The sequence below is a fragment of the Jaculus jaculus genome, chromosome 1 (assembly GCF_020740685.1).
Source record: "Jaculus jaculus isolate mJacJac1 chromosome 1, mJacJac1.mat.Y.cur, whole genome shotgun sequence".
Taxonomy (NCBI): Eukaryota; Metazoa; Chordata; class Mammalia; order Rodentia; family Dipodidae; genus Jaculus; species Jaculus jaculus.
The window spans coordinates 273,585,822-273,601,111 of NC_059102.1; the positions used below are offsets into that span (position 1 = coordinate 273,585,822).

Consider the following 15,290-nt stretch of genomic DNA (forward strand, 5'->3'; position numbering starts at 1 on the left):
CCAGGTTCGATTCCCCAGGACCCACATAAGCCAGATACACAAGGGGGTGCATGTGTCTGGAGTTGGTTTGCAAAGGTTGGAAGCCCTGGTACACCCATTCTTTCTATCTGCCTCTTCCCTGCTTCCCTCTCTTTCTCAAATAAATAAAATTAAACATCTAGAATTAGATACTGGTGATGGCTTAAGAACTCTGTATATATAGATGCTCCTCAACTTAAGATGAAGTTCTGTCCTGACAAGACCACTGTAATTTGAAAATAATATAGTTAAAATGCATTTCATACACTTAGTCTACTAAATATTCGAGTTTAGCAGCATAGTACACTGTGAAGTATTGGCTGTTTTCCTTCAAGACCATAAGGCTGACTGAAGCCACCCAGCATCATGGAATATGAAGTTAGGCATAGTAGTCCAGACCTGTGATCTCAGCACTCACGATCTAGAGGTGAGATCAAGAATCCAAAGCCAGGGCTGAGCTGGGCATGGTGGCGCACGCCTTTAGTCCCAGCACTTGGGAGGCAGAGGTAGGAGGATTGCTGTGAGTTCAAGGCCAGCCTGAGAATTCAGAGTAAATTCTAGGTCAGTCTGGGCTAGAGTGAGACCCTACCTCAAAAAACCAAACCAAACCACAACAAAAAACAAAGCCAGGGCTGGAGAGATGGCTTAGTGGTTAAGGTCCTTGCCTACAAAGCCTAAGATCCCAGGTTCAATTCCCTAGAACCCATGTTAAGCCAGATGCACATGATGGCACATGTGTCTGAAGTTTGAATGTAGTGGTGAGAGCCGCTGGTGCACCTGTTCTCTCTCTCTCCCCATAAATAAATAGAAATAAAATATGTTTTTAAAATTTTATTTTTATTTATTTATTTGACAGAGAAAGAAAGAGAGAGAGAGGGTGTGCCAGGGCCTCTAGCCACTACAGATGAACTCCAGATGCATGCGCCCCCTTGTGTATCTGGCTAACATGGGTCCTGGGGAATTGAACCTGGGTTCTTTGGCTTTGCAGGCAAATGCCTTAACTGTTAAGCCATCCCTTCGGCCCGAAATAATTTTTTTTTTTGTGGGAAAAGGGTTTATTTTGCCTTACAGACTCAAGGGGAAGCTCCATGATGGCAGGTGAAAACCATGGCATGAGCAGAGGGTAGACATCACCTCCTGGCTGACATCAGGTAGACAATAACAGCTGCAGAGTGTTCCAAACACTGACAAGAGGAAGCTGGCTATAACACCCATAAGCCCACCCCCAACAATACACTACCTCCAGGAGGCTCCAATTATCAAATTGCCACCAACTAGGGACCTAGCATTCAGAACACCTAAGTTTGTTTGTTTGTTTTGGTTTTCGAGGTAAGATCTTGCTCTAGCCTAGGCCGACCTGGAATTCACTATGTAGTTTCAGGGTGGCCTGGAACTCATGGTGATCCTCCTACCTCTGCCTCCTGAGGGGTGGGATTAAAGGCGTGCGCCCGAAATAAAATATTTTAAAAAAATATAGCTGGGCGTGGTGACACATGCCTTTAATCCCAGCACTAGGGAAGCAGAGGTAGGAGGATGGCTGTAAGTTCAAGGTCATCCTGAGGCTACACAAGTGAATTCCAGGTCAGCCTGAGCTAGAGCAAGACCCTACCTTGAAAAACTACACACACACACACTATAAATTTTTTTTTTTTTTAAAAAGAATCTAAAGCCAGTCTGCACTACACATAGTGAAACCCATTTATTTATTTATTTAGTATTTTTTGAGGTAGGGTCTCACTGCAGCCCAGGATGACCTGGATCTCATTCTATAGTCCCAGGGTGGCCTTGAACTCACAGTGATTCTCCTTCCCCTGCCTGCCAAATGCTGGGATTGAAGGAGTGTGCCACGTCCGGCTGCAAGACCCTATCTTAAGCCAGGCCTAGAGAGATGGGTTAGTGGTTAGGGCACTTGCCTGCAAAACCAAAGAACCCAGGTTTAATTCCCCAGAACCCATGTAAGCCAGATGCACAAGGTGGTACATGCATCTGGAGTGTTTGGAGAGGCTGGAAGCCCATTCTCTCTCAAATAAATAAAAATACATATATAAAAAAACCCAAAATTATATACTACATTTCACTAGACAAGAAAAAGTTCAAAATTCAAAGTATGTACTCTACTGTATGAGTATTACTTTCACATTACTGTGGTAAAAAACAAACAAACAAACTCAAAAGTTGGACCATCACAGACTGGAGACCATATGCTAAAAGACCGCATGCTAAGGGCCAGTGAGATGTATACTTTTCAAGGGGTATGGGTATTTTATCTCCAAACAAAGAAAAGAAAAGGAAAAGAAGAGGAGGAAAGAGTATGTAGTGTGTATTGGACTTCCTTTCCCTGAAGCTTGAAAATGGCTCCATCAATGTAGATAAGAGGCTGGTGCCTCACCCTATGCTGCCAACTTCTACTGTTCTCCTGGCTAGAGCTATGCCGAACTTGTCCTGTTGCGGCCCTACCCACTCCACATGCCTGCTGGCCCATGAGTCTTCTCTGAGCTGTACTATGTGTTTGGCACATGATTTTACCACTGGTATGTACCTTGGCCTCATTCAGGTTGGTCATGGCATTACTTACATGGATGTCACCTCCCACTGCCCCTCAATTCTTTGCAGGCCAAAACAGTCTCTAGCCCTGCTCTGAATTGATGCTGGACATTGGGTGGGTACATGAGCAGCAAACTGATCACTAGCCCACAAGCCTTTGAGAGAGTTCTGGAAACAGTTTTACTTGCCGAGTCCCTAAGAAATGGGTGTATGGAGGTTGAAATACATGGCTGCTACGTACCTCTGTCAGATGGCAGGAGCAAATGCTAGCCTTATTCTCAGGCTGAGAACCAGGGGCCTGGGGTGAATCTGGGTGCAGGGCCTAGGCCTCTGCTCCCACGTAGGGAGGAGCCTTCAGCAGGCTCTTTGATCCAGAAATGAAGAGAGACAGAGGAAAGAGGATGGGAGAGGGGAGCAGCTGGCACAGAAGTGATGTTCAACCCTGTAAAGTAAACTGACCTTAGCACCTGCCTCACCCCGATGCTCCACTTCACAAGCGAGTCATTTTCCAAAAGTCAGGGAAGTTACACAGGATCTAGATCAGGGACTTGGGGTAGGGGGCAGTTGGGGGTGACTCACCCAAAAATAAACAGTGAGGCAAGAACCAAGCCAAGAATTCCACAAAAGTTAAACAGTTGTCATAGGTGTATTCCCACTCAGGTAGATACCAAGTGTAAACATATGTCCACATAGAAACTTCCATGTGATTGTTTATAGCAGGATTATGCCTAACATCTAGATAGCAGAACAACAGAAAGATCCACCCACTGATGAACAAATAAATAGACAAATGGAATGTGCTGTATGTACAGTAAGATATATGATTTGGCCATAAAAAGAAATGAGGAATTGGCACATGTCCTGACAGGAGGAACCCCATGAATGTTTGCTAAGAGAAAGAAGCTAGACAAGAGGCCACAAGCTACGATGACTCACTTACATGAAGTACATATTCAGAATAGGCAAGTCCAAAGAAGATGAAAAACAGATCTGTGGTTGTCAGTCTCTAGGGGCAAAAGACCCAGGAAGACTGCTAATCGTATAGGGTTCCTTTTTGGGGCAATGAAATGTTCTGAATTAGATAACAGTGCTGACTGTACAACCTTGTGAAAACATTAAAAAAAGAACTACTGAATTTTAGTATATGAACTGTATGGAAAAATCAGGCCTGGTCCTCTCATATCCAGTGGTCTATATACAGAGCTTGTTCTTGCTCTGGGCATAACTGATGTCATATGCTCTACACATGATTCAGACTCAGAGAAGAGAATTTCCAGGACATGACCCTTGCCTCTTTTCAGCACTTCTTAGAGGTCTGTCTGTGTGGGTGGATGGACAGGCATGGCCTCTGAACAGCAAGCCTTGGGGGGTCAAATGTACCAAGTGAGAAAAGTGTAAGCAAGTAAGGGTGGCTGGGGTATAGTCTAGATCACGGCAGGCCAGCCCTTGCAAGAACCCCGACACCCAGGATGGGTACACTGACATACTAGGTGGCCAGCAGGTGCTAATTTCCAATGGAAGAATGCCTGGGGAGAACCTTAGCCCTCAAGAGGTCTGCTCTATGCAAGATCACGCCCACACTGAGTTGCTCAAGAACAAGGCCACAAAGGACAGAGAAGTCAAAGGAGGAAATCATGCTTGCTCCTGGCTTGAATTCACATTTTCAATCGTCATCAGTGTCACTTTGCACAGTACACATGGAGAATCTGTACATGTGAGGCTTGTATATTTGCTGGCCTAAGATGAGTCTACACCCAGCTCTGGTCTCCAAATTCTGAGCCTGTTAACAGTACTTAGGGTTTTGTGGCCAGACAGTCCTGAAGTGCAGTCTCTATCCTGGACCAGTTAAATTCATTCAACACAGCCTTCCTTTCTCCACCATCTATGGAATTGTGGGCCGATTCTGCTCTGGTTGTAGGAGATGTAAGGTGGCTATAGGGACACACAATTAGTTAAGTATTTAATGACAATTCAACCTTCTGGTCTCAGGGCACAGCAACAGGGCCTGAGGAGAAGTGGGAGCCTTTGAAAGCATCTGAGCATGAGTTTGTCAAGGGATTGGGGTGTGTGAGAGAGACATTTGAAACATTCTCTTTTCCTTTTCCAGGCAAGATCTCACTTGAGCTCATGCTGACCTGAAAACTTACGATGCAGCCCAGGCTGACATTGAACTTATGGTGATCCTCCTATCTTATCCTCCCTAAGTGCTGGGATTAAAGGCATATGCTACCACACCCAGCTTGGAGCACTCTTAAACTAGTATAAACCACTCACTGATGTGTAGCACATTCTAGGAACTAAGCTTGTGGTGGTCCAGCTCCAGAGTGGGGTGTGGGGCTGGGGGAAATGGAATAGCCAGAAATGAGGCTCAAGCAGTAGGCTAGGGCAGAATGTCACAAGCTCATGATCTGCAAAAAGAACAGACGGACATTTTTTTTTTCCAGCATATAATGGGTGTCTCAGCTTTCCTCTATGTGCACCATGGGCAAGGCTGTCCTGAAGACCACAGCAAACCAGCTGGCCCTCTAAGTCCGAGGATTTAACCAACTGTGAAGTGAAAATACTAGGCAGGGAAGTACCTACACAGAACATGCACAGAGCTTTTTCTTGTTGTTTCCCAAACAATGCAGCACAGCAAGTATTTACACAGCATTTCCACTGTGTTGGGTATGGTAAGTAATCCAGAGATGATTGAAAGAGTATGGAACAAACAACATATGTAGGGTATATGTAAATAGTGAGGCATTTTTAAATTGGACTGTGGAATCTTCAGGAGTCTTGGAACTAATCCCCTATAGACACCAAGAAATAACCTTATGTGCAGAACCAGAAAGGAGACACAAAGAAAGGCTGGTTTACCTCTTTCTTTTGGGGCTATCACCAAGCTGTTCAGTAACCCTGGCTTGGTGACGGAGACACCAGTGTCTGCACTGAGAGCTTCTCAAGAGGACATGTGTCACCCACCTCTGTACTACCGCCATTCACCCACTGGAGAAGAGTGCACAGCCAGCAAAGCTACATCTTTTGCATTTTGCATTCTCTTATTTTAGAAAGTTTAACACCAAATGGCACGTGAATGCAAATTACACTTCAACTGTACAATTAAAGCCGGAAATGTATACAGATTCCTTTGGCAATCCTAGCCACTCCTCTTGTGCTTATATTTCAAAAAGTTAGTCACTGGTCTGAGGACTGACAAATAGACCACAGCTCTGCCCAGGGGTACCACACATGTACAGGTGCACACACAATGAACCCTACCAGTCCTTTCAATAAACCGGGAGTTGGAACAGAAGTGAGGAAGGAAAGGGGCTGCCTGGAGTACAAGGAATGGCTTTGGTGGGCCCTGGGGAACTGAATGGGAGCTACTCTGGGGCTATAAAGTGGCTCTGACATCCATCCAGTCTTGGTGATCATTAAATCCAATTGCTGCCTCTCTTCCAGCTAACTCATAATCCGAACTCAGACCTTGAGCTTTAAAGCAACAATCAAATTGCAGACTTAGCCCAAGGAGGGAGGAAGGAAAGCCACTGTAGATAACAGCCTCACAAAGACCAACAGAGACTGCAGGGAGCAATTCTTCCCTTTGGACCTGGCTTTGCATCTATGCCCAGGCCAGGGCTTTGGTGTTCCACTCCCCTAGAGAACCTGCAGTCCTTGGAGTGTGGGTAGGAAGCTCTGGGACAAGGATTCCTACTCAAGGATCCTTCAGGGCCAGGAAGAAAGGCCTCAGTGCTATAGACATGTTGCAGCCTGTCTTACTCAGCCTCTACAAGCACAGATCCAGCTCTCTTGCCAGCAAGCAGCCTGGCTGGGCCCATGCCCACGGCTGGCCTGCAGTCCTGGCTCTGAGGATGGGGAATGGCTCAAAGAAAGCAGGAGGAAGCCACACCAATTAGTATGCACTACACAGCGTTTTTGCAAAATGAATATAAAACACTTGTGCTTTCTTTTTGTGTGAGAGAAAGAAGGGGGAAAAGAGAGGGAGGGAAGTTACAAGAAAGCAATATTCTGCAGGAGCAGGAGTGCCTGCTGTTACCATGGCAGTGGGCAGGGATGGGGAGGGCCCATCAGCTGGTCCCTGGTTCTCAAGTGCAACGGGCTGCCTTGACTCTGCTGGAGTGCAAGGGTCAAGGTTGAGGGCAACTGAGTATAGAGAGTCTCTGACAAAGTGGTTCTGAGAGAAGGCCTGAGAGGCTGGGGGAAGAGGGTTCCTTATCTCCCACAGGATGGGCACAAAAGAAGAGCAAGTCAGGGCAGTGTATTCCTAAGGTTTTCCTTCTTGGAGGCAACTTCATGGAGCAAAGGGCATTTTCCATATGGGAAATAAGCAAACTTCTGGGAAGAACCCCCACAGTCTGTTACCCTCTTATACTCCAGCAGCTGAGGGCTGTGCTCTGGAATGGTGTTGTTCCCTTCCATTTTTCACTAGTCTAACTGGCATCCAGCATCCCAATCTCTGTTCTCAGTCTAGACTAGGTAAGTACTAGGCACTAGAAGGCTCTCTGCCCTTCTGCCAAGGGGATGGACAAGAGTCTTACTTTAAGGCACCCACTGAGTGGTAGGAAGTATTTCATAAATTCTAGATTTGCACAGGCAACTATTCATCTAGGCCCTAGATGTCCAATGGCTTAGCAACCCAGAGGAAACTCTTCTATTGACAGGAAATCCCCAAACTGGGCCTTCTCCAGTCCTGGCGGGGAGGAAGCTCCAAGAATGTTCCTAAGAGACATGCTTAGTCCTGGTAGAAGTGAACTCAGTTCCAGGTACTGGAAGCTACAGTCTGCTCACTGCCAAGAACAGAAAGAAAAACTTCTGTCCAGAGCAGCTGGGTGGAAGGGCCTCGCCTGGGATCTGGGTCAGGTCAGGCTGCCCCTCATGCTGTGGAGCTGAGCTGACAGGAAGTGCAACAGCATTGATGCCAGGCTTTCACAGAAACCTTGGGCCTTTTGCTTCTGCCCACACAGAGCCTGGCTACTTCCATCATGAGGACATTGCCCAGCTGCCAGGCTTAGTCGGTCTCTGACCACATACAGCTGCCCTGGGGCTTGGGGAACTGGCCAAAGAATTCTCCCTAAGAAGCCAGGCTGAAGGCCAAGCCCAGTGGGAAAGGCACCCACACCAGCTGGCACTGGGGCTGGAGGCCTCCACCCTGGACACAAGGTAAACAGGAGCTGCAGAAAGCAGCCATCAGCCAGCATTCTGAGCAAAGCTGTGGTCTAAAGCGGGGGTCACAGCAACCCTGCTTTCTTGCAACAAGCAGGCAAGCTCTGCCCCAGAGAAGAAAGTCCAGACTTGAGGTGAGCAAGGAGTTCTGCCCAGGACTGGTCCTATTTCATTTCCCATTCAGAAACCCACTTGAATTGCAATCTTGTTTTAAAAATATTTTTATTTTTATTTATTTGGGGGAGGGGAAGAGGCAGAGAGAGAGAGAGAGAGAGAGAGAGAGAGAGAGAGAGAGAGAGAGGGAGGGAGGGAGGGAGGGAGAGAATGGGCATGCCAGGGCTTCAACCACTGCAAATGAACTCCAGGTGCATGCACCACCTTGTGCGTCTGGCTTATGTGGGTACTGGGGAATTGAACTGAGGCCCTTTGGCTTTGCAGACAAAGGCCTTAACCACTAAGCCATTTTTCCAGTCCGGGTTGCAATCTTTTTGTGCCTTATAAAGCAAAAGTAAAACACACACATACACACATATATTTATGTTGCCTAACTGAGCATACACGGTTAGGGATCAGATATCTTTTTGTTTTTTTTGAGATAGGGTTTCACTCTACCCCAGGCTGATCTGGAATTCACTATGTAGTCTCAGGGTGGCCTTGAATTCAGTGATCCTCTTACCATTGCTTCTAAGTGCTGAGATTAAAGGCATGTGCCACAAGGCCCAGCATCTTTCTTTTTTAAAATATTTATTTATTTGAGAGAGAGAAAAGGGAGAGAGAGAAAGAGAAAATGGCATACCAGGGCCTCTAGCCACTGTAAATAAACTCCAGATGCATGTGCATCTGGCTTATGTGGGTCCTAGGAATCGAACCTGGGTCTTAGTCTTCACAGGCAAATGCCTTAACCACTAAGCCACCTCTCCAGACCCACAGACTATCTCTCTCTCTTTTGGTTTTTCGAGGTACAGTCTCACTGTAGTCCAGGCTGACCTGGAATTCTCTATGTAGTCTCAGGGTGGCCTCAAACTCACCATGATCCTCCTATCTCTGCCTCCCAAGTGCTGGGATTAAAGGTGTGCACCACCATACCTGGCTCTCTTTCTTTTTTTAAAAGAAATACTTTAAAAACTTTTATTTTATAGAAAGCAAGAGGGTGTGTGCATGAGAGAGACAGAGAATTGGTGTGCCAGGGCCTCAGCCACTGTATTCAAACTCCAGATGCTTGTGCCACCTAGTGGGCATGTACAACCTTGCACTTGCCTTACCTTTATGTGGGATTTGAAGAGTTGAACATGGGTCCTTAGGCTTCGTATGTAAGTGCCTCAACCTCCAAGCCTTCTTTGAGCCCCAGCTCTCTCTCTCTCTTTTTTTAAAATTTTTTAAATTTTTATTTATGTATTTGAGAGCAACAGAAGAGAGAGAAAAAGACAGAGAGAGAGAGAGAGAGAGAGAGAGAAAGGATGGGTGCGCCAGGGCCTCTGGCCACTGCAAACGAACTCCAGATGCATGCACCCCTTGTGCATCTGGCTTATGTGGGTCCTGGGGAATCGAGCCTTGAACCAGGGTCCTTAGGTTTCACAGGCAAGTGCTTAACCACTAAGCCATCTCTCCAGCCCTCTCTCTCTTTTTTAACTGGACTTTAGAAATCTTTCCTGAAGTGCCTACTCCAGGGGCTATCTATGCAGAAGGCCAGAATCTAATGCTATTGTCAGTCCCACCGATTAGTGGTGGAGCACAGTGTAGGTTCTGGCAGCTGCCCCTCTTGGAGTACAGTAGAAAAGAAATGCCAGGCTGGTATAGGGGATCCCTGACTCCCTTCTCTCTTACCCCAGGGTTTCCTTCCTGCTGAACCTAATCAATTTCATTTGCACTGCTGGGTAAAGAGTTCATTGTAGCTGGGGAGTAGCATGCTTGCGTGCACGTACACACCCACACCCCTCCTCAGACCTCTGTTACTAGGCGATGAGCCCTGGGTGATAGCAACCAGGAGAGGGGTCTCTTCCTTACCTCCGGGACTGCCTAATCCCAGCTTGCTTGCAAGCTTCACATAGTCCCCATCACTTCCCTTTGGGCCCCACAGTGCTTCTTCAATAGGGGAGGGCCTGAGAGGTATGGGGCAGGTGAGTGGGATCAGCTTGTCAACCAGCTTGTTCACCTTCTAAGAAAATGTTTCTGAGCACCTACCATGGGTTGGATAGACTCTTACAGCCCATGGGTAATCTGCATAAAGAGTGAGCAGAGGGCTGGAGAAATGGCTTAGTGGTTAAGCACTTGCCTGTGAAGCCTAAGGACCCCAGTTCAAGGCTCAATTCCCCAAGACCCACATTAGCCAGATGTACAAGGGGGCGCATGCATCTGGGCACATGGATCTGTTCGTTTGCAGTGGCTGGAGGCCCTGGCGCACCCATTTTTTTTCTCTCTTTATCTGCCTCTTTCTCTCTACAGCTCTCAAATAAATAAAAAATAAACAAAAAAATTGAAGAAAAGAAAAAGAGTGAGCAGAGTCTGAGTGGATGGGGCAGGTGTAAATACAGAGGAGAACTGGCTTAGCCTTAATACACAGGAGGGCCGTATGAAAGAGGAGGAGAGGAACAGAGAGAGGGTATAAGATGAGAAGATAGAAAGGGGGAGGGAGGACTGAAGAGATGGCTTAATGGCTAAGGTGCTTGCCTGCGAAGCCTACAGACCCAGGTTCAATTCCCTAGAACTTTTGTAAGCCAGATACACATGGTGGCACATGTATACGGAGTTTGTTTGCAGTGGCTAGAGGCCCTGGTGTGCCCATTTTCTTTCTCAAGTAAATAAAAATATTTTTATTTATTATTTATTTGACACACACACACACACACACACAGAGAGAGAGAGAGAGAGAGAGAGAGAGAGAGAGAGAGAGAGAATAGGCGCAACAGGGCCTCCAGCCTCTGCAAATGAACTCCAGATGCGTGTGCCTCCTTGTGCATCTGACTAATGTGGGTCCTGGGGAACTGAACCTGGGTCCTTCAGCTTTACAGGCAAATGCCTTAGCCACTAAGCCATCCTTTCAGCCCTAAAAATATGTTTTTAAAAAAATATATTCTATTTCTTTCTTTTTTTTTCTTTGAGAGCAAGAGGCAGAGAGGGAGAAAGAGAAAGAGAAAGAGAGAGAGAGAGAGAGAGAGAGAGAGAGAGAGAGAGAGAGAGAGAATGGCACACCAGGCCCTCCAGCCATTGCAAACAAACTCCAGATGCATCCCCTTGTGTATTTGGCTTATGTGGGTCTTGGAGAGTCGAACTAGGATCCTTTGGCTTTCCAGGCAAATGCCTTAACCACTAAGCCATCTCTCCAGCCCCCAAAAAATATTAAAAAAGGTGGGGGGAGGAGGAAGAGACAGTAAGTGGGCTTCTAAGTAGAAGCCCCTAAGTAGATTAAGACCAAATTCCTTAACTTCTGAGTTGCACTTTTCTACTGGGTGAAAGGGGGAAAGCCACGGAGTCCCTGTGGGAGGTTACTGTGAGGATGGAGGAAGATCACCACCACAGAATGCAGGGCACAGGGCTTGGGATAGAGCTAATGGAGTAGAGGAGTTTTTTTGTGGAGGTTGGTACCCCCACCACCTGAGTGCCTTGTGAACCACCAGGGAGCTGCCATGGAAATTCAGGCGCTTCAAGCTTTGGCTATTTCCAGAGGAAGACAAACCAACATACGCAGGAAGAAAACCTGTGTGAAGATGCCAGGAGCACTGTGTGGGGGTGAGCACAGATCACTTCTAGGCTATGTGGGAAGGGTACGGGAGGGGAGGGACTGACAGCTGGGGCCTTGGCCAAAGCCTCCATCCTACATCTCTCACTTGATCACAGCTGTAGCTCTATTTGCTCCTCTTGGGGCACAGGAGTCATTGCTATCACTTGCTGGTACACATCAAAGTTTCCTGATACGTTGTGAAAAATGACAGCACCAGGCATCAAGCCCAGCCTGAGGGTACACCTGAGGATGTCTGGGGTGAGGCTGGCTCTCAGAGCAGCAGAGGGTTCTGATGGCAGTCTGTGTCAGTTGTTGGCTCTCAGCTCTGTATGTGAGATCACTTTAGGAGTTCAAGGGGAAATGGGCTTCAGGGCCCAGGCCATGGTCACAGGGTGTGCTCAGCTCTGTGGGCAACTCAGCTCTCTGTGACAGTCCTATTCCTGTCCCAGGGAAAATCTGCTCTTCCTCCTGATGCCTGCAGGCCCCACCTGTGGGAAAGCAAGCCTGCTCATCTTCTGCCCTTCTCAGCATAGCTTCTGCCTTCACCAGGACCAGGCAGTGGCCTGTGACATGGAGTCCCCTCACAGCACTTACTGTGCTCAGCTTTGAGTCCTTGCTTGTCCCATGGAAGGATGCAGTCAGACATAAACACACAAACACTCTGGCACACAAACCTGGCTATGAGGAGTGGCAACAGGCGTCCTGTGATTGCTGTGGTCCCTGCTTGACTCTAGGGTGGATAATGGGGAGATCGTGAGAAAGGTGTGAAATCCAGAATGAGAAGGAGCAAAAGTCATCTGGGAAGGCCCAATTCTAGGCCTTTTATGTTGCTGTTCTCTCTCTCCTCTCCAGCAATGATTTGCTGACAAAGGCTCAATTCAGAAGAATTAAGCTCTTCCCAAGTGCCCAGCAGTGGCTGCAATTATTTCTGCTGAGCTGTGGGGTGCAGATGCTGAGAGTTTGGGCTGGGGGGCTGCTTGTCCCCAGGGGGAAGGATTATGACTGGAGTTCTGTTTCTTCCCCTTTCTAGTTTGGGGGCTCTTCTCCCATTCTGTCTCCTAGAATGCAGGCTCGGCTGTAGGAGGATTGAGGATCTACTGTGTCTAATGCTAGGGGCAGATCTGATTTTAGTGAAACCCATGGAACTGAGGCAGGAATTGAGGAGTTGTTTTTGCTTGTTTTGGAGAGTTGAACAGAATAAAAATCAAAGTGAAATAAAAACAGGCAAGGAACTGAGAAGGAAAAACAAGTTCCATTCTTAGGGAAGACTATCTACTTTTGAGTAGGCAGCATTAGTATTCCAGGGAGTAGAGTCAGGACCACACAAATTCAGAACTGGAAGGGCCCCAAAACAATCTAGTTCAACACTAGCATCTTGGGGACGAAAACTGAGGGGAGATGTTGCGTAACTTCCCTGGTCCAATGGAGAGAGAGCTGGGTAGAGTGGGACCAGGTCTTGGTGGTTTCAGACCTTGGCCTTCAGAAGTCCAGAGGGAGGATGGAGAGGACTTCTAGTTTAAGCTTGGGGCAAGGAGTTTTATCAGCCCTCTGCCCATCACTGAGTAACCCAGAGGTAGCCCACAGGGGCCTGAAAAAGAGGAAAAAACAACAACAACAAACAAAAAACAAAAACAAGGTTAAAGTCAAATGCTTACAGGAGGTCATCCAAGGACAAAACATGATTTGGATAATATGGGGCCAGGTCTGGATGAAGCTTTCTCCCAGTTTGGGCTGGATGGTGGTCTGCAGTGGATTTGGCATGGGGTTTTATTAATATTTATTTATTTATTTACTTGAGAGAGAAAGAGGCAGTGAAAAAGAGAGAGAGAGAGAGAGAGGGCATGCCAGGGCCTCCAGCCATTGCAAACAAACTCCAGATGCATGTGCTACCTTGTGCATCTGGCTTATGTGGGTTCTGGGAAATCAAACCTGGGTCCTTAGGTTTCGCAGGCAAATGCCTTAACTGCTAAGCCATCTCTCCAGTCCTGGTGTGAGGTTTTAGATTCTTTAGAATCATACACATTCAGCTTTCAATTCTAGTTTCTGGCAGTGTAATCTTGGGCAAGTCATCCTCCTCATGCCTGATCATCCTCATAAGTCAAACGGAGAGAAGTGAAATCATTCTAGGCCCATCTGGCAGACTTGCTATGAGAATACCTGCAACGGGCACAGTGCACCTACCCCCAAACTTAGTTTGTTCCCAGTGCTCCCTCCCATAGACATACTGCAGCATGGGTCCTAAAGGAGGCTGGCAGTGGGGCTATCAGAAGGACAGTCATCAGTTCCCCAAGCTGCCTCAACTGAGGGGCATCAAACTAAATGAAAGATTCTATTTGAAGCAAGCATTGAGACAGATAATCTCTAACCAAAGGCTCTCTCCAGGAACTGAAGAAGAACCCCTGTCACCTGGAAGCCTATAGAGACCACAGACTTCTGCCACTATTCCTCACATCAAGCTCTTGAGACTTCATGCCAACCTTCCTGTTTAACTATGTAAATCCATTCAATGTGAAAATTTGAGCTCCAAGACCAGCTGGCCAACTCACTAGACAGGGGTGGCAAAGACTTCTTGAAAAGGAAAAGTACAAGGAGCCATTAGGGAGACTAAATGGGGTGAGGTAGACTGAGAAAGGATGCAATGGGATGACCGGGTCACTTCAGCCTGGAGACAGAGGGAGCCAAAGGCTGCCTCTCTCTAATCTGCCTAGGGCCCTGGACTCAGGTACCTGTCTGGAATGATCACAGAAGCAGAGTTGCCTCAGCATGGCCGGGGCTCTTCCTGAGCCCATTCTTTCTAGCAGCCTGATTTGGCTGGGTAAGCCCTCTCTCTTGAGAGCCAAGAATCCCTTCAGTTTTTCTATTCTCTTTTTCTTGGGACCTGGACCATGAAAACAGGTCCAACCCTCCAACCCCTGATCCAGGGTAAACTCTCCCTCAAGTGCAGTCCAAGGCATAGCGGGGTCATCCTGGGGACTATCCAACTGGTGACAGACAGACAGGACCAAAGAAGACTGACTGAAGGTGTGAAAGAGAGAAGAGCCTGTGGCCTGAAGGATGCCCAGTTCTGCTTCCTCAGAACTCATCATTGGTGGGAGAAGTTCATGGGTCCAGGCGCTTCTAAGATATCCCATTGGGTTGATGACAAGGAAGGCAGAGGTCTACTTTGCAATGGGTCCATCACTGCACTTACAGGATACTCTGAGCACTGTTACAAAAAGCCCTTTCTTGCCGGGCATGGTAGCGCTTGCCTTTAGTCCCAGTGCTTGGGAGGCAGAGGTAGGAGGATTACCATGAGCTTGAGGCCACCCTGAGACTACATAGTGAATTCCAGGTCAGTCTGGGCTGGAGGGAAACCCTACTTAAAAATAAATAAAAAGCCTTTTCTCAGATGCCCCTAAATCACTCCTTAGACTCCCCTCATTGTTCTCTTTTCTCTCAGGCCACAGCCTGTGCTTCTCTGGGTGCACTGATTACCCACGTGCTTCAGAGTTGGTGGGTTTCTGAGCTACAGACTACATCACGGCTGAGAAATCATGTGTCAAGGATCCTGCCTGATAAATTTTCTAAAAAGATTTATTTTTATTTATTTATTAAAGACAGACAGAGGGAGAGAGAAAATGGGTGCCCAGGGTCTCTAGCCACTGAAAACGAACTCCAGATGCAAGCACCACCTTGTGCATTTGGCTCATGTGGGATCTGGAGAATTGAACTTGGATCTTTAGTCATTGCAGGCAAGTGCCTTAAATGCTAAGCCATCTCTCCAGCCCAATTTTCTTTTTTTTCCTTTTTCTTCTTCCTTTTTTTTTTTTTTTTTTACTGCTTCAAAAGCAGTCACACCAGCCCA

The 15,290-nt window shown here is 47.2% G+C and overlaps 1 protein-coding gene across 1 annotated transcript in view; it reads right to left on the reverse strand.

Moving 5' to 3' along the window:
• Nucleotides 1-15,290, reverse strand: part of Vac14 (VAC14 component of PIKFYVE complex) — a 131,300-nt gene that overhangs the window by 62,259 nt on the left and 53,751 nt on the right. The gene's annotated exons all lie outside the window — the stretch shown is intronic.